Source organism: Prionailurus bengalensis, chromosome C1 (genome assembly GCF_016509475.1).
Source record: "Prionailurus bengalensis isolate Pbe53 chromosome C1, Fcat_Pben_1.1_paternal_pri, whole genome shotgun sequence".
Classification (NCBI taxonomy): Eukaryota; Metazoa; Chordata; class Mammalia; order Carnivora; family Felidae; genus Prionailurus; species Prionailurus bengalensis.
This window is the reverse complement of record NC_057345.1, coordinates 79,011,113-79,037,187: the sequence shown is the minus strand read 5'-3', so window position 1 is coordinate 79,037,187 and position 26,075 is coordinate 79,011,113. Positions and strand designations below refer to the sequence as shown.

The window sequence follows — 26,075 nt, the reverse complement described above, 5'->3', positions numbered from 1 at the left end:
AACCAAAAAGCCAAAAAGGAGGTGATAAGAAAGGAAAAGTGTAGCCATGGTTGAAAACTGTTGATAAAAGTTTGGAGGACTGACTCAGGAATCAAACTGAGGGGTGAGGATGAATTGGGTAGACAATGAAGCTGATGACCATGAAACTGAAAGACTAGATTAAGGAGACTAGACTGGTCAGATATTGGTAAAATTTTGTGTTGGTAGATATTAGAAGCTGGAGAAGGGATGGTAAAATATCCTCCAAACTGGGAAGGCACTCTCTGACTGAAAAGCTAAGCAAGCCACTCCAAACCATTTACACAGAGTTTATTTAGGTTAACTTACTGAGAGGAGGGTGTTGTGATGGCAGGGACCAGGCAGACAATGATCCAGGCGCTGGGCAGCTACTCTCCTCAAAGTCCAGAACTTAATCCACAGATTTTATAGAGTGAGGGGATATGCAGAATTCATTGTTGTGAAGTCAAGAGTTTAACATTTAACAGACCTTGTGCACCATCTATGAGCCAGAGGGGAGGGAGGGGAAGAAACTATGTTATCTCTACTAGTTATCTAAACAACTTTAGGGAAGGTCAGAACAAGCCTTCCTTCATTCCATCAGGGCATACATCACCCTCCAAGGGGCCTGGAACACGTAGCCCTGAGGGAGGTCATTGCATGGACATAGACAAGATGAGGGGCCAGAGATAGAGTAGCATTATTGGCACTCCCAGGCTAAAAATACGTTTCTTCATTATTGGCACTCCCAGGCTAAAAATACGTTTCTTCTTATTTTCCATGAAAGAAATAATTTGAAAAATAATGCAGCTATAAAACTGTAGAAAAATTATTGTTCATTTGACCAAAATCTGGATTTTGATCTCATATCTCTGCCTACTCTGTATCTATGTCCAGGTGATTCAGTGCGCCTGGGGTAAAACACATAACCATGCCAAACGCTCTTATTTTAAATTCATGACTGTGAACTTCAAGTAGGTCAAGTAGGTCATTGAGGATGCCTGGCAATTATACTACATTTCTCTAGTGAATTTATTTTTGCACTCTCCTAGACAACTATGTCATACCTTTTCTTGGCTCCTTAAACTGCCAATGTTTTTCCACTCTCACTCTCAGATTATGACATTTCTTCTTATTTCACCAAGAAATAAGCACAGCCAGAAAAGAATGTCCACAAATTCCCAGCATAACCACCTATCTACATGCCTTCTCTCCTGTAACAAGAAGAGAGCGGTGAATTGTCCATGATTCCATTTGGGGCTAACTCCTCTGCCTTGGCACTAGACCCCATCCCTTCTTACCCATGCCATGATGCTCCAGTAATTCTCCATCTTCTCTACTGCATCCTCAATTTTTCCTCTCTGATAAACCTTCCCCATCAGCACTCACACACGTTGTCTTGATTTAATAACAAACAAAAAAAAAAAATCACTTTCTTCAACTACTCCTCCGTTTTTCACCTTTCTTTTATAACCAAACACTTTCAAATATTTGTCTGTTTCTCTGATTCTACTTTCTTTCCTTTTATTTCTTCTTAGACCTACTTCAGTCAGGCTTTTGCCTACAATGTTCATGGAAATAGTTCATTGTCACCAATGAGTTCTGTTGCTAAATCCTATGATCATTTCTCCTGACCCATCGATAGCAATTGACTCAGTATTCTTGCAATATTCTTTTTCTCTGGCTTCCCATACACTATACTCTCCCGGTTTCCCTTTCACTTCACTGGCTGCTCTTTCTCAGTCTCTCTCATTAGTTCCTCTTCTGCCCAACCTTTAATTTTCCCCTAGTTAAAAGTCAGTCTTTGACCCTCTTTTCTTTTTCATCTATACTCACTCACTTAATTCAATTTCATGGCTTTAAAAGTATCAGTAAGTATAGAAGTGCCTGGGAAGCTCAGTCAGTTAAGTGTCTGCCTCTTGATTTCAGCTTAGGTCACGATCTCAGGGTTTGCAGGCTCAAACTCCACATCAGGCTCTACACTGAGCATGGAGGCTGCTTAGGATTCTCTTTCTCTCCCTCTCTGCTCTCCCCATAAATAAATAAACATTAAAAAAAAAAACCATATTCCTTAAAGGTTAAACAAAATATAAAGGTGTCAGTCAGTCTGATCTCATTTTTAAAAATAAAGAAACAGTAAGTATTCATATACTCAGAAATCAGACAGAAAGCAAATAGACTAAAAAATCAATTGTAATAATATTTGGTGATGAGATTACAAGTGATTTTAATCTCTGTGTTTTTCTGTAATCACATTTTATTTATTTATTAAAACAAATTTTTTTAATGTTTATTCCTTTTTTTTTTGAGAGACAGAGCATGAGCGGGGAAGGGGCAGAGAGAGGATAGACACAGAATCTGAAACAAGACTCCAGGCTCTGAGCTGTCAGCACAGAGCCTGACACAGGGCTCGACCTCACGGACTATGAGATCATGACCTGAGCTGAAGTCGGACGGGCAAACGACTGAGCCACCCAGGTGCCCTTGTAATCACATTTTAAACAATTAATATGTAATGTTTCTGTAATCAGTTTAAAAAAAAAAAAAAGGATTCGTGGCTGGAGGAAAACAGAGAGACTTACCCAGTGAACTTTAAAACAGTCTTTTCACACCTAAAGCATCAGAACACTTTGAAAATAATGAGAGGCATGCAGATTTGAAGCAATCTTTTAGGAGTGGGAGAGATGAAGTCTCAGACAACAACAACTATTCCAACTTACTTGTGCTGTCGGGGGTGGGGGGGGGGGGGGGAGGACGGACATATTTATATGTCCTAGGTGCTGAATGACTCAGAGTCAGGGACATCTCCTGGTGGGGGTACAATGGGAAGGTCTGAAGGCTCAAGGATCCCATCCTCTCAAAAACTTTAGGCTCTGGGGATTTTCTTAGAAGTAGAATGAAAATTCACTGAGCATTTTTGTTCCCTAAAATCGGAATTTCAATAGTATTCCTTCTTGTTTACAAAATCAGTTTTTCTTGAAAAATGTCTTTATTGGGGTGCCTGGGTGGCCCAGTTGGTTAAGCATCCGGGTCCTCAGCTCAAGTCATGTGTGAGCTCTGGGCTGGCAGTGCGGGCCTGCTTGGGATCCTCCCTCTCCCTCTCTGTCTGCCCCTCCCCCACTTGCATGCTCTGTCTCTCTCAAAATAAATAAATAAACTTAAAAAAAGTTTTTATTATGTAATATTTTCTCAAAAAAAAAAAAAAGAACATCTGTGTGTAACAAAACTCAACAATTAAAACAGACAGACTTGAACCTGGAACTTCACTTGGATACTAGACATTATCAATACCTTTATACATATTTGCACCTCTCCTTTCTTATCCTATTTGCCTGCCTCTCTATCCAGAGAAAAAAACACTAAGTTGAATTTATCATTTCTATATCTATTTTAGTAGTTTTGTTGGGTATATCTATTTTCTTTTTTTTTTTCAATATATGAAGTTTATTGTCAAATTGGTTTCCATACAACACCCAGTGCTCATCCCAAAAGGTGCCCTCCTCAATAACCATCACCCACCCTCCCCTCCCTCCCACCCCCCATCAACCCTCAGTTTGTTCGCAGTTTTTAAGAGTCTCTTATGCATTGGCTCTCTCCCACTCTAACCTCTTTTTTTTTTTCGTCCCCTCCCCCATGGGTTTCTGGTAAGTTTCTCAGGATCCACATTATATCTATTTTCTTAAACAATGTATTATTTAGTTCTTTTTAGAATTTCCTAAAATTAGCATCATACTTTGTCATGCTTCCTGTAAGTTGCTTCTGCAACTCAGGCTTATGTTTTTAATGTTCATCCACATTGCTGTATGGAGCTGTAAGTCATTCATTTTCACTGTTATATAATATCTCATTGTGTTAATATACCATATACATTCACCCATCAATGAATATTTGGTTTGTTTTCAGCTTTTTTTGTTGCTAACAATGCTCTATGAACTTTCTCAAACCTGTCTCCTGATACACATGTGTACAAGCTTTTCTAGGCCAATAGTTTTTATGCTTTTGTTCACTGCAACCCAAGTAATGAGTACATTTTATTCAGTAATTCAGTACACCATATGGCACAGAGAGCTAGCTGTTCATACACTTCCATACTGTAGAGACATTGTTGGAAAATAGAAGTCACTTAGAAGTTTATTTTCAAATTCTGAAACCTCTGGGGATGAAAATTAATTTCTCTATCTTTAAGATACAAAGATAATAAAATTTTGTTGTTGACTTCTAATTTAGGTGCATTTTGTTCAGAGAAAATATTCCGTATAACACCAATTGTTTGAAATTTGTTGAGACACGCCTTATTGACTGAAAAGTAGTCAAGTTTTAGAAATGTTCCCTACCAATTTCTATACATGTTTCATGTGTACTTGAGATGAATGAGTGTTCTCAAATTATTGGATATAGGTTTCTATCTTTATGTAATAAATCAAGGTTCCTAGTTACTTTGTTTAAATATATATATATATTTTTTTTAATTTTTTTTTTTTGGGGGGACAGAGACAGAACATGAACAGGCGAGGGGCAGAGAGAGAGGGAGACACAGAATCGGAAACAGGCTCCAGGCTCTGAGCCATCAGCCCAGAGCCCGACGCGGGGCTCGAACTCACGGACCGCGAGATCGTGACCTGGCTGAAGTCGGATGCTTAACCGACTGCGCCACCCAGGCGCCCCTAAATATATTTTTAAAAATATGTACAGGTGAAATGATTTACTCTCAGAAATTGCTTTAAAATATTCCAGTTCCTCTTACTCCTCAGAAATCATTAGAGAGATATTTTATTACTTCTTTGTGTGTTTCATAACTTTAACATAATATTCTAACTATTCTGTACAAATTGCAAACACCATATTCAGTTACAAATGTATTATAAGTAAGGCTGAGCACTCTACAGGCCTGGTCACAGAATTGACGTGGAGTTTCTGGCTGCCAAGTGGTCGCACACTTGGAAACCCCTCCCACTGGCCAAAACCAGGTCACTCTGAACACAAGACTTTGAAGACAAGATGATCAGAGGGCCAAGGAACAGGGGCTACTGAGAAAGCAAGACTGGATGCACACACTAGAAGGAAAAGCGGCCCTTCCCAGGCCAGGCTGCTCACCGCAGAAGCCTGGCAAATCCTGGGGCCTTGCCCACAATCCCCTGCCACAGCTGGTGGTCTGTAGGTCATGAAAAGGAGATCGTGGAGGCACTTGGGTGGCTCAGTGGGTGGGACTTCTGCTCAGGTCATGATCTCAGGGTTGGTGGGTTCGAGCTGGTGTAGGGATCTGTGCCGACAGCTTGGAGCTTGGAGCTTGGAGCCTGCTTTGGATTTTGTGTCTCCCTTTCTCTCTCTCTGCCCTTCCCCCGCTCACGCTGTCTCTGTCTGCCAAAAATAAATAAAAATGTTAAAGAGAAAGAAAGAAAGAAAGAAAGAAAGAAAGAAAGAAAGAGAAAGAAAGAAAGAAAGAAAGGAAGGAAGAAAGAAAGAAAGAAAGAAAAAAATGAGCTCCTGCCCTCAGCTGCTGGCCTGGCCAGTCCAAGCCAGGTTCCTTCTATTCAGACCTCCCTCCTGTGGGAGCTACCACCACACCCACCTGGCAAGTCACCCAGTCACCAATCACACACATGGTTTCAGAAACTGTACAGACAAGTGACAGCATGAGTCCCAAGCCCTCACGAGCAGGAAAGAATAAATAAATGCGAGGATGAACCACAAACACTTGTGCCTCGGGGCTTGGGTGCACATACCCCCTACTCCACCCCAAGGAAGACAAAACCGAAGAAAGAACGCTCTAAGGAAAACATGACTCTCCTCTACTGAGACAATTAGAGCAAAGGACACCAAGTGGTGGGAAACGCGAGGTGTGTGGGTTTCTTCACGTGAAAGAAGAATCCAGTCCAAATGCGAAGTGGTGTAATTGGTTCTAGATGCCTTGGAACCACATCCCCAGACATCTGCCCTTGGTATCAACTGACTTTCCACTGCCCCCAGGGTCTACAGGGCCATCCCAAGGGCAGGGCCTGGGAAAGTCCACTGAACTGCACCCAAGGCCTTAGAGGCTGCTGGAATCAAACCTTCTATTTCAGAAATGCATTTCTGAATGCATTGTACAGGTTAAGCAAAAATAAGAAGGGTAAAGGAAAAGTTAACGTCAAATCATGCACTTGAAAACAAGTTAAAAAAAAAAGAAAAGAAAAGAAAACAAGTTAGATGTAAGGACTGACAATACGGTTGTGCTGTGGCCGCAGTGAGTCCTGAGTGCGATCTGCTGGCAGAGGCCCCACCTGCAGGGCACACTCACTTCTTCCTGCTGTTTGCACTAGGAGGGCTGGCTGGGCTCCTTGGGGTTAATTTTGACATCGTCCTCATTTTCTTCCTCCTCCTCACCTTCTAATTCCTCTTCTTCCCCTTCCTCACCTTCATCAAATTGTTGTCATCCTCTATGGCCTCCTCCAAAGTAGAGCATGGCCTGCGGTACCATCTGCTCACAAAAGAAGTGTCCAATTTCAAAGTCGGAGGCTAACATGAATTCCAAGTCTTTATCCAGTGATCCTCTATTCCTAGATGCTTTCAGCTGGCTAAAGTTGAAAAATGAGTCGTTGGGGACTTGTTTGGCAATTGTTCTCACCGTGCCTGGGCCCTTATGTTTCTACTTTTTCTTGATTGCTTTGACTGTACATTTTTTCCTTTCTGCCAGTCAATAACACACCCGTCACAGTCAACTATTTTAGGACCTTCAAAGGAAAAGAGATCAGGCCTTATCTGGCTCTGATTTCATCCTAAATTTTTTTGTCAGGACTGAATTGGTAAATAGTCATTGGGTTCAAAGTGGAACTCTAATACAAAAGACATGTGCTGCCCAGGGTCTGAAAATTTCACTTTAATATCCTGCAGGTGCTTCAAGATCAGTTCATCATACTCCTGGATTAATTCACTTAGTGTATCTCATTTCAAAAGATTGTAAATCCAAACTCTGAAATTCCTTTGGGGTTTGGCTCCTCTGCTGTTGCTGCTGCTGCTTCTTCTTCTTCTTCTTCTTCTTTTTTTTTTTTTGTTGTTATGACTACTTTATTTTTCATGTCTTCAGCCAATTTATTGTCCTCTTCATTTTCACTTGTACCACTCTGATTCTGCATCTGCCAGCTCAACATCACCAATGATGAATTCTCTTCTCTTGCCAAAGAGAGGCTGGTACAGTCAGCATATTTTCTCTCCAGGCCATTGACCTCCTCATAGAACTTGGCCTCTATGTGAGCACATTCACCTGCAGCTGCTTCAACATGTTGATTCTTTTCACTGCTCTAGGTAAAGTGTCAACGTAACTTGAAGGAGTGTGGGAGACATTGTCAAACCATTCCTGTAAAGCTTCCAATATTTGAGGGTTCTGCATCACCTGGGGGTGAGCTTTTCTGTATTACTTGCATTTTTAGCAGCCTCTAAGCCATCTGAAGGAACACCATCTGAAAACCTGTTATCTGCCATCTGAATGCTTCGATCTCCAAATGGAAAGTTATGGCAACTCTCAGAAGCAAAGAACACGAAGAGCTCAAATGTGGGTACCTCGCTGGATTCCGCTCCTTCAGATTCCACTTCTTTTTATTTTATTTTTTTTTAATGTTTATATTTGAGAGAGAGAGAGAGAGAGAGAGGCAGAAAGAGAGAGGGGGGACACAGAATCCAAAGCAGGTTCCAGGCTCTGTTGCCTTAAGACAACAGTAAACATTTATTATCTCTTACAGTTTCTATGTATCAGGAATTTGGGAACAGCTTTCTGACTGGTCCTGGCTTGGGGTTTCACATGAGATTCAGACAGATGTCATTTGAAAAAGTTCCCAGGGGCTGAAGGATCCACTTCCGTGGTGGCTCGTTGAGTGGCTGTCAGATTTGTCCTGGGTGATGATGGGATTTTTTTTTCTTCATAAAGCCCCTCACACATGGTGACTGCCTTCCCCCAAAGCAAGCCATATAGGAAAACATGGCAAAAACTCCAGTGCCCTGATGACTTAGCCTCAGAGGTTATACTCTGTCTCTTTTGCCGCATTTTATTGGTTACACAGACCAGCCCTCATTCAATGTGTGAGGGTCTGCACAGGCTCATGAAGAACTGGCAGTTAAGATCACTTGGCCAAATTAGAGGATGGCTATTACATGTATCTAGAAAAGTGTCTACTACAATAACCAGCTTTAATAAGTATAACATATATAAGGCTCAGTGAAAGCAGGATTTACTGGAACCAGGGATTCTAATATCTTCAAGATGTTCTCCATCTCATTTTTGTTTCCCTGAATATAGCCAGGATCTCTGGGTTCATATCTTTAGAGCTTCATAATGAGAAGGCACACCAGCTCTGGTTTGAAAAATCCCAGGGCATGACTCTCCCAGTCCAGTCAGTGTGGTCATGGGGTAAAGTGATTGGTTTAGCTTGAGTCAGGCACCTACACCTGCTGATAGAAGACAGAGGGGGTGTGGGCAGATGAAAATAGTACAACTCCCTCAGCTAGGTTATGTACTCCCCATTTTGTATGTTTCCACTGTAATATATATATTCCACCATATGAAAGAATATATTGTTATTGTCCATTTATTTGTTCATATGTCTGTCTTTTACACCAGACTAAATGTTCTTACTAGAGCCTGAATACAGGTACTACATTTTTGTAACTCCAAACAATATAGGCTTTGTAATGAAGAGAGACTGATGCTTGCATTTTTGCTTTTCCTTTTACTATCATTGTGGCTTTGGACCAGCCTTAGTTTCCTCATCTTGTAAATGGGTCTAACGATGCCTGCCTCACGTAGAAGCACATAATGTTACTGCTGACATGTAGGAGCTGAGAGTGTTAGTTTTTGTCCTTCTTAGGAAACTGCCTGACACAATTGTATATACTTAATATGTTTGTGTGTGAATGACTGAATGAATGAGTAAATAAATGAAGCACTCTTAGGGTTCACTTGTAATGAGCATTCTTGCTCAGGGTTCACTTGTAAATGAGGATCGTAATAGGGTTATGGTGAAGATTAAGATGAAAAGTGCTTCCATAGCCCAACTCATGGTAAGACTTCTAAAATATAAGCTATCATTATTAGAGAGGCAGTCTTCTAAAACCAACATATTATAGGAGATCTCTTTCAAGAGAATGGGAGAATAGTGGAGAATAGAATATTTCTTATTTAGATATCTCTCACAAAGTATATCACTTGTTTCTGTATTTCACAGTAAACTCCCGGTTAATAGCCCTAAGTAATACAAATGCAATATCCATTGATAGAACACAATAGTCTACAGTATTCCAAAAACTCAAGAGTAAAAAAATAACCACAAAGGTAAATCCTACCAGATTAATAATTTTGTCTAGTGCCAAATCCTAAGAGCTGAAATCACCTAACATTTAGAAGCTTCTATCTAGCCGATGCCTCAGAGTCAGCACCCTAAACACAACAGTTCATATTCAGTTGTCATTCTGAGACATATCAAACCATTTAAGAAAGGAAGGAAAAAAGAAGAAAGGAAGGAGGTAGGGGGAAGGGAGGAAAATAGAGAGGAAGGAAAGGTGGAAGAAAAACAAAATCAATTAGTTTTTCATAAGACCAAAAAGCTTTGGTTACTGCATTTTTAGTCCTCCACATTCCCAGCTTCCTCTAAAGGTCCTACTAACATATGTATAGGGAACTGAAAGGGTGTTAAATGGGTGGATCCCAGTGGCAATGTCATTGTAAACACTCCCTATGAGTCAGCTATAAATTCAATTGAAATCCCTAGTCTCCTGGTCTTCTCTGCTTATCATGGTTACCAAAATGACTGCTGCCTTCAGAAATGCTAATGGGAAACAGGTAAATGTCTACAGTGTTTGATTTTCTATTAGAACTTATAAAAATGTAAGCACTGCAACAGGAAATATTTTGTTATTGAGTTAGTGTTTATATACGTTGTTTAGTCTTTGAAACACAGAACAGCTTGGCAACACTTATTCAGTTTTATTTTAAGAATGTTATTGTATTTTGACTATTTGAGGGATTAACAAGAATTTATGGAGTGTTAGGTTTAATTTTGCACCTGTAAGAAAGGTATTTTAGTAATTGACTTTTTGTAATTCAGTAGTTTCTGCCCTTGATGTAATTAGCTACTGGTTATCTTTTTTGAATGTACATTCTCAGAGGAGAACTGATGAGTCCATAAGGCCTCCAAATTTCTCATGTGGAGAAAAAGAATAGCTGAGAAAAATGACTGGGTACCACAGTATTCATTCATAGTTCCACATGGTGATAATGTTGAAAGTTGTGTGGTCTTTCAATGATGACTTCAGCAGTTGTTGCTTCCCTTGTTGTTTAGGAGTGTAGTTTGTAATAAAAGCTAAATTAATTTTACTGTAAAGTAATGCCTTCTTAATGTAGCTTCCTCATCCTTTTTTTGTGGAGGAGAGGGCAGAGCGTTAATTAACATTAGCTAAAGTTTGTGCTTTACTGTTAGACCATTTTCACGTGAAATAACACATCTCACAATACATCAATCTTTGGCAACTCTTATTTGCCTGATGAAGACACAGAAGCTTACAGAGTTTGTTTATTTATTTATTTATTTTTAACGTTTTTATTTATTTTTGAGACAGAGAGAGACAGAGCATGAACAGGGGAGGGTCAGCGAGAGGGAGACACAGAATCTGAAACAGGCTCCAGGCTCTGAGCTGTCAGCACAGAGCCCGACGCGGGGCTTGAACTCACAGAGCACGAGATCATGACCTGAGCCGAAGTCGGCCGCTTAACCGACTGACTGAGCCACCCAGGCGCCCCAACTTACAGAGTTTAAAGACCCATTAACAGGTGGTAGAGTCAGGATTTTTCTAATCAGAGTCTTTTAAAAAAAATCCTTATTCTTTTTAATTTTGCACCTTGGTACTTTGTGGCTTTGGATAACAGCAATTACAATAGCTACCATTTGTTGAATGCTTATTATGTGCCTTGCATATACTATTTCATTTAACTGTCACTTCAGTGCTTAGGTAGATATGATTATTCTTATTTCCAGTTTACGGATGATAAGATTGGATCTCGAAGAGGTTAAAGCACAATTTTGACATGCACACTTGAAATTTTAGGTCACAATCTAGTCACTTGCATGAATGTAGAGGTTACTAGTTCCCAGATAATTGGATAGTTTACGTGGAATTACTGTTCTAGTGGCAGCAAATTTTATCTTGCTTTAAAACAGTTATCTCAGAAAGTCAAGAAAAGAACAGGCTTTTGCTGGGTGGGATAAAAATTGGCACTCTATTGATGTCTCATTTTGGTTAGAAGCTGTTGTTGGATTGATAGTGTGAATGTCTAATATCACATATAAAAATGATGCCCAAACTCTAGAGCCAGAGAGCTGGTCGTTTACTACAAACAACTGTGGCAGATCTAGTCTCTCTACCTGTGCACGAAGTGCCAAGAGAGGGCAATAGACTTCTGTCAATTAACAATGTTCTTTTCTAAGATAATGTGTCTTGCAAACAATAGAATATGGTAGAAGTAAAGTGGTAAGTTTAAAGCCATCCTCATAACCTCAATACTTGGAGAGGCCACAACTTTTGTGCTTAACTTAAATTTGGATTCATGTTGTGGAAAGCAATGAGCCAACTGAAATAGGCTTTCACTATTTCATCATGAACTTTTTCATTTTTTCAAAGCAGAATATTTTGAACATTAGGAGTTGCACCGGAGTATTGTTTCTCCTTTTTCATTCATTAATTCATTCATTCATTTTTAATGTTTTTATTTATTTTTGAGAGAGAGGGAGAGAGAGAGAGAGAGAGAGACAGAAAGAGAGAGAGAGAGCAAGCCAGGGAGGGGCAGGGAGAGAGAGAGGGAGACACAGAATCCAAAATCCAGGCTCTGAGCTGGAGCCCAATGCAGCAAGAGCCCGACGCAGGGCTCGAATCCAGGAACTGTGAGATCATGACCTGAGCCAATGTCAGAAGCTTAACTGACTGAGTTACCCAGGTGCCCCTCTTTTTTTTTTTTTTTTTTAACTTTTTTTATTTTGAGAGAGAGAGAGAGAGAGAGAGGCTGAGTTTGAGTTGGGGAGGGGCAGAGGGAGAGAGGAAGAGAGAGAGAATCCTAAGCTGACAGTGCAGTGCCTGATGTGGGAGTTGAACTCACAAACCATGAGATCATGACCTGAGCCAAAGCTGGACCCTAAGTGACTGAGCCACCCGGATGCCCCTCTCCTTTTTCTAGTAGAGCACTGCCAAGAATACTTTCGATGGATGGAATGTTCTATATCTGTGCTGTCCAAGATAGTAGCCAGTAGCTATGTGTGACTATTATTGAGCGCTTGAAATGTGTGAGTGGGAGTGGGAAACTCAAATTTTAATTTAAGTTTAAAGGTAAACCAATCACATGTGGCTGGTGGCTGCTGTATTGGACAGTGCAGTCAGAGAATGTAACTGAGATGCCCTGGCTCTTTAAGGAAGCCGCAAATGCCAGGAGACCAGGGTGAGTGTGTGGTGTTGTTCACAAATGGGTTTGACTACACTGATGAGTTCCTCTTCCATACACTGGGTAGTTTTTGCCTCTCAAGGAAATGCCTCCTTTGCTTTTCCTTTCTGTGAGCAATGACTCACATGTCTGACTTATAAAACACCTTTGGCACTTGAGAGCATGGTGTTCTGAGATTTAACCCTTGCCAGGTTTAGAGGGAATAGAGCTCAGACGCTATCCTGTACAGTGACAAAAATCAATGCTAAGGGGTTGCAACATTAGAACAGAGAAAACTTTGAATTGCTAATTGAATTGACCTCAAATTTGTCTCCAAGGTGGGTGCCACTGCCCACTGCACCCATGCTTCCTCTATTTTGAAGTTCCAGAGTGTGAACAGCAGAGTGGTGGAGAGCTGGAGCAGAGGTGGTGTTGGTGTGGAATTCACACGGTGGAATTTCACTTACGCAAGTGCTCAAGCACTTGTGAGAAATCAGAATTAGCTATTTCTCTGGTTAGATTGAGCTATTTCAGTGACAAGTTAAAGTGTAAGCTCTTTTGTCAAAAAAATTGAGTGAGTGAAGGAAAGGCATAAACCAGGGAGATTGCTGGAGGGTCAGGGCTAATGGAATAAACTCCTTTCCTCAGGCCAATGACTTCATTTAAGATAAAGTATCTCAGCATTTAGCACAGCAGTGCTGATTATTTAGATTATTTGGAATATATGAGCATGTATATATATTTTCTATATATGTATATGTGTAGGGCCAATTAAAAAATATAATTTCGGGGTGCCTGGGTGGCTTAGTGGGTTGGGTGCCCGACTTTGGCTCAGGTCATGATCTCACAGTTCGTGAATTCGAACCCCACATCAGGCCCTGTGCTGACAGCTCAGAGCCTGGAGCCTGCTTCAGATTCTGTGTGTCTCTCTCTCTCTGCCCCTCCCCTGCTCACTCTCTGTCTCTCTCTCAAAAATGAATAAACATTAAAAAAAATATATATATATATATAATTTCAATCAATAAAATCACCAAGCTTATTATTTACCATTCATTGAAAATACATTGAACAGCAAGTATGCAAAAAAACACTTGGGCTACTGAGAAGCCTAAGACAGAATACGATTCCAATCATTGCAAAGCTCTTGATCTAGTGGACAATATATATAAACCACTTGGCATTAGACGGAATGGATTCCAAGCTCTGTCTCACCATTTTTCAGTTTGTATAAATAGGAGCAAGTTACTTGGTATTTACTAAGTCTCAGTTTTTTCATATGCAAGGGGGTTATAAATACCTGCCTGATGAGCATACTATGAAGATTAAGAGAGATAATGTATGTATAGCCCTTGCCAATACTCATACACAGAGTGCTCAACCGTGTGTTAGCTTATTTTTAAAATAGTATGCCGCATTTATTTTTATATACTTTTTTAGGTAAAATTCACATTAATTGAAATGTTAACCACACACTTTTTTTTTGACAAAACGAACACACTTGTGTAACTCACACCCTTTCAAGATTTAGAGCATTTTTATCACCCAGAAATTTCTCTCCTGTACCTTCCCAATAAATTCCCTGCCAGAGGCAACCAGTTCTGTTTTTTTCCACTACAGATTAGTTTTGCCTGTTTTGGAACTTCAAATAAATAAAATCATACAGTAAGCACTCTTTTGTGTCATTTATTTATTTTTTTAGTAGGTAATATATTCACATGGTTAGAAATTGAAAAGGTACAAAAGGGCAGGCGGTCAAAAGTCTCCTATCTACTCCTGTCTACCAGTTACCCTATTTTCCTCTCTTGAAGCAGCAAGTGTTATTAGTTCCATGTGGGCCCATCCTGTAGCCATTATTAATACAGTGGTTTTTACAAGGTGCTTTGAGAACTCTGTTTTAAAGTTTGCCCAAAGAATCTTGTGACAGCCCAGTTAAAACAATATGAAATCAGTTTTACAAATAACTGGAGTTATTTTTAGATTCTGATTACAAATGTCAAATTGTGACATTTTGTACATGACTTAGGTAATCTTTAAACCACATCTAGTTCAAATTCTAACATTCTATGATTTTCAGTCATTGATTAAACAGATACACATTGACAAATATGGAAATACAACTATGAACCAAAGAAAACCAAGCTCCTGGACTTATGGATGTAATAATCCAGTTGAGGAGGGAATAAAAATTCAACAAAATAATCATACAATTACAGTTTCAGTGCAGTATGATAGGAAGGGACCAAGGTGAGAAGGTCCAAGGGTGCTCCTCAGAGGTACAGACAAGAGCCGACTGAGGAAAGAGCTTTGAGGGTTGGAAAAGATTTCTAAGCATTGAGCAAAGCATATGCAAAAGCTCTGTCAAGAGAGGAAGATTTGAAGGATTGGAAAAGGCCAGTGTGGCTGGAAAAGAGACAGCAGGATGGAGGAGATGGGTAGTCTAAAACAGTGAGAAGAGATGGAGAGAAGAGGTGGGCCAGACATCTGACCATATTAGGCTTGGTTAGCTGAGGGTTTTTGTCCAAGAGAATGGAAAGCTATTAAAGTGGTTTACCTGTACAGTGTGACTTGGTCACATAGCCTTTTGTGCGGAGAAGCCATGAGAGAGGAACTAAGGGGCATGTGGGTAAGCCATTTAGAAGACTAGGTCAGGCACCCCTCCACCCCCATACAGGTGGACTAGGGTGGTGATGGAAGAGATAGAAGAGAACAGATCCAAAGAAAATTTCAAAGGTGAAATCAACAGGATTTGCTGATAGATGTAATATAGGAGGGAAAGGTAGATTTTTCAAGATGTCTGTTAGCTTTCTTATACAAAATGGATTGTTGCAATAAAATTGTCAATTGAAATTAACTTTAAATAATGGCATGACCTAAGTTATGAAAAAATTTGCCTCATAAAATTTCAAGGTTTCAAAGTTTTTAGCTGGATGGAGGGCATGGCTCTACTTCCTATTTTTTAGTGTTTCCTAAGCCTGTTTAAAAAAAAAAAGTGGAGCGCTTTTCTTTTTATGAAATGCTTACTACAGTGAAACCCTTTCTGGAAACCGTAAATTTGCGTCAGAAAATAACCAGGGACTATCTAATTTCTAGGCAAACAATTTTGGATTTTTTTTTTGTGTGTGTGCTGATACTTACTCCCATTTTGTAACTTCTAAATGTATAATGAAGGCAATTTGTATTATCTTTATTATTTTTCTTGCCCGTTTTTCCCGGGGTTAGACCGGAATTAGTAGACAGTTTCTGTCCCAAACTAAGTACGTACTTCTAAGAATTTCTTCGTTGATACTGGATGGTTGCCTGGCTGGACTGCATGTATTTGTGCCCAGGTTCTGCCCCCTGCGGGACTTTGCATAAACCCTGTTTGTCGAGATGACTGATGGTAGAGGGATTTGCAATCATAAGTGCTATTTGCACACTGATTATTGTTTTTCAGAGTGACCTAAGTCACCTCTCGGGGAGCCGGGACGGCCTCTCGAAGCCTGCGCGTCTGCGTCGCGTGCCCGCGGCCTAGGAGGAGCGTGGGCGATGCGGTAGAGCAAAGCCTGCAGCTCCAAGCTTGGGGTCTTCTCGGGCCCCCGAGGGGGTGTGTCCTGTGCTGCTCTTACAGGCGAGGGGCGGTTCAGGAGACTGGGGAAGTCTGCAATTTGTAAGGCTGAGGGCTGGCGCTTTGAAAGAGAGGCGGAGGAGGGAGAGGGATTTCCCCGCCCCCGTTCCCCACGGCCCAATCCCTTCGGTTTCTCTTTTTCGCGACCGGCTGCCCGGCCCCTAACCTGCTCGAACCCATTATGCGGTAGAGGCTGCCGGTCTCTTTAAGGCTCTGCCGCGCCTGCGCCTTGGGCTTCCCTGACGCGGCCGGCCAGACCCTGGAGTAGCCTGCGGGCGGGCAGGGTTGGGGTCGGGTAGTAGTTAAGGCAGTGGCGGTGCCCAGAGGGGTGGTTGAGGGTTGGAGGCGGCTCAGAGCTCGTCAGTGAGCTCGGCGCTTGAGAACGGGCGGGGAAGGCGGCCCGCGGAGTCGAAGCCGGGGCCGAGGCGCTGAGACGCGGCGGCGAGGCTGCCGGCTGGATGGGAAGTTAATGTTTACGGCGGAGTCCACCCAACGTTTCCAAGGTGAGGGGCGCCGCGCCAGGCCGGGCGGGCCGGGAGGCCGGATGGGCCGCGAGCCCGGGTTCCGCGGGGCGCACAGCGGGGCCGAGGCGCGGCGAGTGGGGGCCGCCACCAAACTTGCGGCGCGAGCGGGGCGGGCGCGCCCGGCCCCGCCAGGGCCTAAGTTCCCTGAGGCCGCGGCGGCCCGGGACCGTCCTCCCGTGGGCTCTGAGGAGAAAACTCGCTAGCTGGTCTCCCAGTGGAGCCCCAGGGAGGTGGAGGGAACGGGGAGCTTCGGGGGCGCTTTCTCTCAAATCCTGTGTGGGAGAGTGACGTTTCATGCCCGCCCTCGAGGCCAGAAGTCCGTTCCCTCCGGGTGCCCTGATGGAGTGAGACCACCTGCGCCCTTACTTGCAAAGTTGGCGTCTTCATTTGGCCTCCGGGATTCTGTGCAAGGCAGAGTCGCCAGGCAAGTGATGGGCAAGCCAGGTGTGCTAGGTGACTCCCTGGGGTATCCTTGGACAGCGTTAGTAGCCATCACTGAATCACCTTATGACTAGCGGGGCAAGCCTCAAATTAACCGCAGAATTTCCGGTAGATGGAATTGTGGTGTTCGTGTTTGTTTTAGAATTGCCGTGATTTCTTTGTGTCTGTTTCTTTGGGCGTTTTAGATCAAGTCATTTGTCATCCTTTCCCCGAAGAGTTAAACCAAAACTTTTGGGATGGTTCCTTTGCTTTCCTCCTATCCGTTGTTGTTAGAGGTGATTTTGAAAAGCAGTATTTTCTTGCAAAGATATCTTTTCTTTGGGTTGCAGTGTAGAATAATAAACCCCTTTCTTTGCTGAAAGAAAGAAATCCAGTGTTCTTTGAAGACCAAGTAAAACTATCTGTTGGTTTTTGCCTTTGTTCTGGGCTGATAATGTGTTAATAGCTTTTTTTTTTTTTTTTTTTTTTTTTTAAGTAACCTGTCTTGAATTTACCTGAAGCTTCTTGTCTATTCTAAAATGCTAGCCTTAAGGTCTCTGAGAACTGTGTGTCAAGGAAACTTAGAAAGCTTATTAAAGTATACTATGCAGAAAAAGTGCACAATCCTAAGTGGGTAGGTAAAGGATTTTTACTAAGTACACCACCACAGATCAAGAAACAGAACATTACTAAGTTGGGGTTTATACCTAGGAGTGGAATTGTTGGTTTGTGAGGTATGTGGATGATAAACTCAAGTATTAGATACTGTTGAACATTTTCGCAAAGTGGTTGTGCTAATTAGAGAATGTTAATCCAGTTACCCCACATCCTTGTTGGTGCTTGTCAGTTTGAAACCTTTGTGCTATTCTGATAGAAGTGCAGTAATATATTAGTGTGGTTTTAGTTTGCATTTTCTTGATGATTGTGGTTTTATCTTTTATTGGCTATTTATAGGTCTTTTGTAAAATGCCTGAGTCTTATTTTTTTAATTTATAATATTTTGGATATGAGTCCTTTCTGGGAGGTTCACACACACCCTGTCTATAAATTATACATACTTTATCTTATTTCCATTCTGTCTTTTCACTCTTTTAATGGTGTTTTTTTGGTGGATGGACATTCTTAATTTTAATGAAGTATATTTACTATTTTCCTTTATGATTACTGCTGTCTCCTATTTAAGAAATCTTGCTTAGCCTAAGAATATGTAGATGTTTTCCTGTGTTACCTTACAAAATTTTTGTTTTAATTTTCACATTTAAAGTGTACAATTTATAGTAAGTTTTCCATGGATTATAGGGGGTCAAAATTCACTTTTTACCAGGTGGGTATCTTTTTGACCCAGCATTGTTTATTGAAAATAACCATACTTGTCCCTCTGCACTGGTGGCACTATTTCACAAATCAGGTGACTGTTTAAGTGTGGATCTGTTTCTTGATATTCTGTTTTATTGGTCTATTTGTTATCCTTGCACCAATATTCCTGTATTAATGTAATTGTATAATCCTTGATGTGTGATAGTGTAAGGCCTCCAGCTTTGTTCCTTAATAATGGACAGTTTTGGCTCTTTGCATTTCCATATAAATTTCAGAATCTTCTTGTCAATTTCAACAAATTTTGGAAATTGGAATTGAATCTATCAATTTGGAGAGTACTGACATCTTAATATCGAGTTTTCCAATTTATGAACATAGTATATATCTCTATGTAGGTCTTTTAAAATTTCAGTAATGTTTTGTAGTTTTCTGTGTAAAAGTCTTGCACATCTTTTATTGTTTAATCTTAGGTATTTGAAATTTTTGACATTATTGTAAGTGATATTTTAAAATACTTGTGGCCAGTATATAGAAGTACAGCGGATATGGGGCACCTGGGTGGCTCAGTTGGCTGAGCGTCCGACTTTGGCTCAGGTCATGATTTCACACTTTGTGGGTTCAAGCCCTGTGTCAGGCTCTGCACTGACCAGATTAGAGCCTGGAGCCTGCTTCAGATTCTATGCCTCTCTCCCTCTCCCCCGACTCCCCCTCTCCCCCGACTCCCCCTCTCCCCTCTGCCCCTCCCCTGCTTGTGCTGTCTCTCTCTCTCATAAATAAATAAACTTAAAAAAAAAAAGTACAGCTGATCTAAGTCTTTAATCTTCATTTGCGACCTAATCTAAACTACACCTTGTATGTTCTAGTTTTCCAAGCTGGTTTGTTTGTTATTTCTTTTTTCACTTCTTTCTTTCTTTTTTTTTTTTTTTTTCCTTTGGTGTAGTGTCTAGGACCAATTAAAGAGTTCTAGAGTGTTGAGTATATTGACAATCACTGTGTTAGGACTTTGGGGATACAAAGCTGATTAAGATGCTTCCCCTGCCCTTAGGGGTTTAGAATCTAGGAGGGTAAGTAGAAATTCAAGAAGAGACCTTTATCCTCCACTATAAGTGCTACTATGAAAATTGGTTTGGCAGCATGCAAAAAGGACATATAAATTCAACTGGGTAGGGGTGAGAGTGGGGGAGGTAATATGCCTGGCTGGCACTGTTCTGAGTGCTGAGCAAAGGAATTGGGCTGTGGGTAGATAGGGGCTGCTATTCACAATACATGCTTTTCTGCTTAATTCCTTGGCTTTCAGCCTTAGCTTCATTCTACTTTTTTGAGTCTGGAGTCTCTCCAAGTCACTGTTTTTAGGGAATAAATTTATGAGAGGACGTAAATGAAGAGAAACTAAAAGGCCTATATATTGCAGAGTTTAAATTACTAACCTGCTCTTCAGCCCCATACCTTTCCCATCCTGACTATATACTGTCTGGAGACTTCCAAGTCCTGAGCCTTCCTGGGGTTCTGTGAGTGAGGCAAATAAGCTTTTTTCCCCCCTTTTTCTTTCTTCTCCTCCTCCTTCTCCTCCTCCTTCTCCTCCTCCTCCTCCTTCTTCTTCTTCTTCTTCTTCTTCTTCTTCTTCTTCTTCTTCTTCTTCTTTTAAGTTTATTGATTGATTTTGAGGGAGAGTGAGCTGGCACACATGTGAGAGGGAGAGAGAATCCCAAGCAGGCTCCGTGCTGACATCATGACCTGAACTGAAATCCAGAGTCAGATGCTTAACCGACTAAGCCACCCAGATGCCCTGTAGATCAGCTTCTTGACCATATTCCCTTATGCAGGCCTGTAGGTTTGGCTTCCTGTCCTCTACCCAATTATGTATTCTCTTTCTTGTTATGTGTTGCGGTATCTGAGAATGTTAAAGATAGTCTCTTTAAGCTTTCTTTTCCTTGTGTAGTTTGTTTCCTCTAAGTTACTTTTTTTTCTGTAATTGAGGCCCTCCTCAGAGTTTTGATAATCCTTGGTTTTTTCATGATTGAGAGTGGGGACTAAAAGCTGATTGGAAGCCCTGAGCTTGTAGGTGGGGCTTACTGACTTCCAGTTTTACTCTATAATCTCCTGAATGGAATAGTGGTTCTCAATTTTGGTTGCACTGTAGAATCACGTGGAGAGCTTAAAAAAAAATAGAGACACACTGCTAGACTAAATACAACAGAATCTTTGAGGGTAGGACCCAGGTAGCAATATTTTTTAAACAGATATGATTGCCTACAGTAAAACACACACATTTTAAGTAAATAGTTTGATTTTGCCATGTATACACCCATGTAACTAATAGGATACAGAGCATTGTGAAAACCCTGTAAAATTCCTTAGTATATCTTTGTTCTTTCTTCCCCACTCCCTGCCCAGAGGCAACTGCTATTCTGATTTCTATCCCTATAGATTAACATCGGTATTTTCTGAAGTTGTCCAGGTGATTCCCCTATGTGGTCAAGATTGAAACCATTGGTTCACTTGGACTGTTTGAAGCTAGCTACTCCAGGGTTTGTCTTTCCTTTTGGTCTGGCCACATTGGCCTGAGAGTATCTTCCAGTTTTGTGCTTGGAGGGTAGAGGTTTGGTAGCTAGTGATCTGGGAATTCAAGAAACACGGCTGGGGAATGAGTCATAGAACATTCAGTATATAAGGTCACATGATTTGCTTCTTTTTGTTGGGATACTTATGTCCTCTACCTTTTATGGTTTGCTCTCTTGAGAGAATAAATCTCCAGTCAGCTGCTGCATTGAGTATGGGCTACTCAGCAGCTTGGAGAAGGAATGGGGTCTAGGTTTCTAACTGTTCACAGCTTTCACCTGATCCTTTCTTATTTGGGTCTCCCTTGTTCCTCTTTGTTCTGGCAGTTCCTAAGCCTTTTGAGGATTGTGTAGTATAAATTGGGTTTGTTCTAAATTGCCAGCACTGCTGGCTTGTAATTTGGCTGTCTTTGACAAAGTCAATTACCACTCATTCATCTTCTTTCCAGCCTCCAAAATTTTATTGCTGTTGTCTCTTTTTCCATTCTCCCTGTCCTTATGGTTTATGAGCTAAAAATAGAACACAACAACATCTTTTTCCTTGTTTTAGTAGAGTTTTATGAGGGAGGAAAATTAGATGTGTGTGTTCTATCTGCCAACTTAACCTTAATCATCTGCTTTCATTATAAAAATGTGTTGCCATCTGCCCTTCACTGTTGTCTGCTCCTTGAAGGATTATAGCTTTTAAATTTCTTTACTGTTACCTAGAGTGTCGGGAGGGACAAAATATTGGGTCCCAAATATATTGGGACCTTTCTCTAGAAATCCCCAAATTCTTTTGAGAAGTACTTGTCCCAGAATCATACATTCTCAAGATTGGGAATGGTTTTAAAGGTAAGCCAAATGGTGATCTCTCTGATGATTAATAAAAGTGGGAAACTCATGGGAAAGAGGGGATTAGTGACTAGAGAAAACAGATTGAGCTATGTATCTCTGCAAGGGGTCTGAAAATCCATATAGACCTTAAACATTTAATTGTGAATGAGTAAATAATCTTGCATATTTGTAACATAAAAGTTACTAAAAAGTCATGGTGGTTTTGTCATTTCAATCCATAATATTTCAATCCACCTGTGGTCATGGGAGAAGAATTTTTAATTTTGAAGGATTCCATACCATAAAAAATTGGAAACTATTACTAAGGTTGTAGAGATCTTAGTTTATAGTTAACATAAACTGATAATTAGCTAAAACCACCCACTGGAAGTTTTATGTTAAGCTTCTCTAATAGTTTTGTGATTCTTTGCACTCTTTATTAACATTTTTTAAAATGTTTTTTTAATTTTTGAGAGAGAGAGGAACAGTGTAAATAGGTGAGGGGCAGAGAGGGGGGAGACACAGAATCTGAAGCAGGCTCCAGGCTCTGAGCTTCCGCGCAGAGCCCGACTCAGGGGTCGTACTCACAGACTGTGAGATCATGACCTGAGCTGGCTGAAGTCTGACGCCCAACCGACTGAGCCACCCAGGCGTCCCTATTTATTTTTTTTAAAACACTAAGTCAGTAGGTTTCCAAATGGTCTTTAAGACAGAGTTTTTGGGGTGCCTGGGTGGCTCAGTCGGGCGTCCGACTTTGGCTCAGGTCATGGTCTTACGGTTCAAGCCCCGCGTGGGGCTCTGTGCTGACAGCTCAGAGCCTGGAGCCTGTTTCAGATTCTGTGTCTCCCTCTCTCTCTGCCTCTCCCCTGTTCACGCTCTGTCTCTGTCTCAAGAATAAATAAACATTTAAAAAAAAAGTTTTTAACAAAAAGTTCGCAATGAAATCATTTGTTTTCTCTTAGGCCAAGTGTATACAATTTAAAGTATTTACCTTTAAGTCATGTCCGTCTTTTTCTGTGCTAAAATGCCCTTTTGGAAACATGTAGGTTAATTAGTGTTTTGTGGATAGAACCCGTTGACTGTTGCTCATTATTTCAAATGGCCTGGTGTGTTTGTTGCTATTTCCACCTTTTTTTTTTTTTTTTAAATGATATCTGTACTTATAGAGAGCTTTCCCTGCCTATGCTGTTTGAAGTTTATCCTTTAAGTGGCCAAAGATAATGTGGGTTTAGTGCTTGTTAATTGTTCTTTGTACTAATCCACCCCTCACAATTATACTCTGAAAAGTGTTCCATAAAGCTGGTCAGACTGGCTATCTGGGTCTTCATTGTTGGTTGTTCTTTTCAGTGTCCTGTGAGTTGATGATTAGGGCTCTCTCCGTGAGGAACTGCTGGTTCCTGTGTTGTTGGAAGGGACCTTGATGAGAGAGAGGAACAGAACTGGCTGTGTTATTGATCATTGCTCTTGTTTTTCGTAGGAAAGTGCAAGCATTGATATAAAAGTGAAGAGGGGGATTTTGTCTTATCTTTGGGTTGGTGCTCAAATGATTAATAGCTGTCTTCTTTTTTGGCCTGGTATAGATTTTTTGCTATGTCAAAAATGGATCTAGTATTTTCATAAATTATGCTAGTAAATTTGTTAGATCAGTGCTAACAGATACTGGATAAAAGTGTAGCTCTAATGAACAATTGTATAATATACCTAAGTGAGATACATGAGAGAAGGAAAATTTAATATCTTCAGGTATACCAGAAATTAGGATAGTTGAGAAGACTTGATGGTGAGAAGATAGACCTTGAAGTAAATTGAAAATGAATTTTTTGGGGGCACCTGGTCGCTCAGTCAGTTAAGGTGCTGACTTCGGCTCAAGTTACGATATCATGGTTCGTGGGTTTGAGCCCTGCATTGCGCTCTGTGCTGATAGCCTGGAGCCTGCTTCAGATTCTGTGTCTCCCTCTCTCTCTGTCTGCCCCTCCCTCATTTTTCTCTCTCTCTCTGTCTCTTTCAAAAATAAATAAAACAAAAAATTTAAAAAAAGAATGAATTTTAGGGAATAAGCCCATGAAAAGTCTGCCTTTGAATATTTATTTGAAATACATGTAAGAGATGAGCACAAAGTTAAAGACTCAACCTGACTGCCTTTTTGAAAATGTGGAGAAGCTTCTTTTCTAGTGTCAGATGAGCAAGGTTTATTTTACTTATTTATTATTTATTTATTTAAATGTTTTTTATTTATTTTTGAGGCAGGGGGAGGGGCAGAGAGAGAGGGAGACACAAAATCTGAAGCAGGCAGGCTCTGAGCTGTCAGCACAGAGCCTGACCTGGGGCTTGAACTCAAGGACTGCAAGATCATGACTTGAGCTGAAGTCGGAGGCTCAACCGACTGAGCCTCCCAGGTGCCCCAGATGAGCGAGGTTTGTAATTGTTACCAAGCATGATGGTACATTTATATGTAAACATACAAGATCAGAAAAATGAATCAGTGATCTAGAAATTTAAAGAAGCTATACAGTTGTCAATAAATCATTAAGAACCACCAAAAATAACATACTTAGCATCTCCTCTGTGTCAAACATAATGATAGGTATTGGGAAGATAATGGTGATCTATTCTACATGGACAAAATCCTTGCTCTCACAAAATTTATAAACTCCAGGGGAAGGCACAATTGATACATTCTTGTTTCTGAGTGAGATGATAAAAAGAGGTAATTAAGGGGCACCTGCGTGGCTGTCGGTTGAGCGTCCAACTTCAGCTCAGGTCATGATATCACAGTTTGTGAGTTCGAGCCCCACGTCGGGCCCTGTGCTGACAGCTCAGAGCCTGGAGCTTGCTTCTGATTCTGTCTCCCGATCTCTCTGCCCCTCCCCGACTTGTGCTCTGCCTCTCTCTGTCTCTCAAAAATAAATGTAAAAAAAAAATTTTTTTTTAAAGTAATTAAGTGATTAACTTGTCTTAAATCTTGAGGCTTTTTATAACTAGTAAGGGAAAATGCTGAGTGAAGTAAGTTTTAAATTTTAATATTGCTTTAAAAGTTTGTGAGGTAAATTTATTTACAGTGAAACACATAGAACTTAACTATACATTTGAGTTTTTTTTTTTTTCAACGTTTATTTATTTTTTGGGACAGAGAGAGACAGAGCATGAACGGGCGAGGGGCAGAGAGAGGGAGACACAGAATCGGAAACAGGCTCCAGGCTCTGAGCCATCAGACCAGAGCCTGACGCGGGGCTCGAACTCACGGACCATGAGATCGTGACCTGGCTGAAGTCGGATGCTTAACCGACTGCGCCACCCAGGCGCCCCACATTTGAGTTTTGATAAATGTATATGCCTTTGTGAATCTCTTTACCTCTCCCCCCAATAATCCTTCATGGTTCTTTTAGTCAGACCCTGTTGTTATCTTTTACCACAGATTAAGTTTCTTGTTCTTGAACTTCTCATAAAAATTGAATAATTCAGTGTATTCTTCTCTGGCTTCTTTTGTTCACCATAATGTTTTTGAAATTAAGCCATGTTGTTGCTCACATCAATAGTTCTTTTTAATTGGTGGGCAGTAATCCATTGTATAGCTATAATACAGTTTATCCATTTCCCCATTTGGTTATTATGAATAAAGCTGTTATGAACACTTGACTACTGGTCTCTTTAGAGACATACATTTTCATTTCTATTGGATAAATAACTAGAGGTGGAATTACTGGGTCAGCGGATAGATGCATTTTTAACTTTAGAAGACAGTTACAAACAATGTTTCCCAAGTGGTTATACCATTCCACATTTCAGCCAGCAATCTGTGAAGAGTCTAGTTAAATCAGAGCTGAGTTTCAGAAAGTTTATTCTGGCACAGTGGAGCACAAGACTTTAGATAGGGAAAACACACAGTAAAGTAATAGAGTTGAAAATTGATGTACTCCTATTCCAAGGAATTGGACAGGGCGGGGGGGGGGGGGATCTTAAGGATTCTAGAGCTGTGGTATGTGGGGTGAAGATAAGGGAGGTGCCAGATGACCCCGATGTATCTGTCCTAGGCTTTTGGATATTGGTGTGGCAGTAATTAGAGGGAGCTGAAGAATAGATTTTGGAGAGAAAAGTACAGTCTTTTTGGAGGTTATTTACATGTTTCTATATCTGTCTGTTAAATATATATATATTTATATATTTAAAATGTATATAATGTATTTTTTATATATTATATAGGTTGAAATACCACATTTCTTTTGTTGTTTATTTATTTATTTTTTATTTTAAGTAATCTTTACACCCACTGTGGGGCTCAGATTCATAACCTTGAGATCAAGAGCTGCATGCTCTGCTGAATGAGCCAGCCAGGTGCCCTGAAATTTCATATTTCTTGATCCAGTAGTTGTACTTTATGGAATAACTCCTAGAGAACTACACAAATG

General features: G+C 40.7%; 1 protein-coding gene and 1 pseudogene across 1 annotated transcript in view; one reads left to right on the top strand and one right to left on the bottom strand.

Moving 5' to 3' along the window:
* Positions 1-6,273: 6,273 nt before the first annotated feature.
* Positions 6,274-7,489, bottom strand: LOC122479611 (annotated as a pseudogene).
* Positions 7,490-16,193: 8,704 nt separating this feature from the next.
* EVI5 (ecotropic viral integration site 5) overlaps positions 16,194-26,075 on the top strand; it is a 234,628-nt gene continuing 224,746 nt past the window's right edge. The window contains exon 1 of the mRNA XM_043575573.1: positions 16,194-16,537. The gene's annotated coding sequence lies outside the window, so the exon portion shown is untranslated. The remainder of the gene's footprint in view (positions 16,538-26,075) is intronic.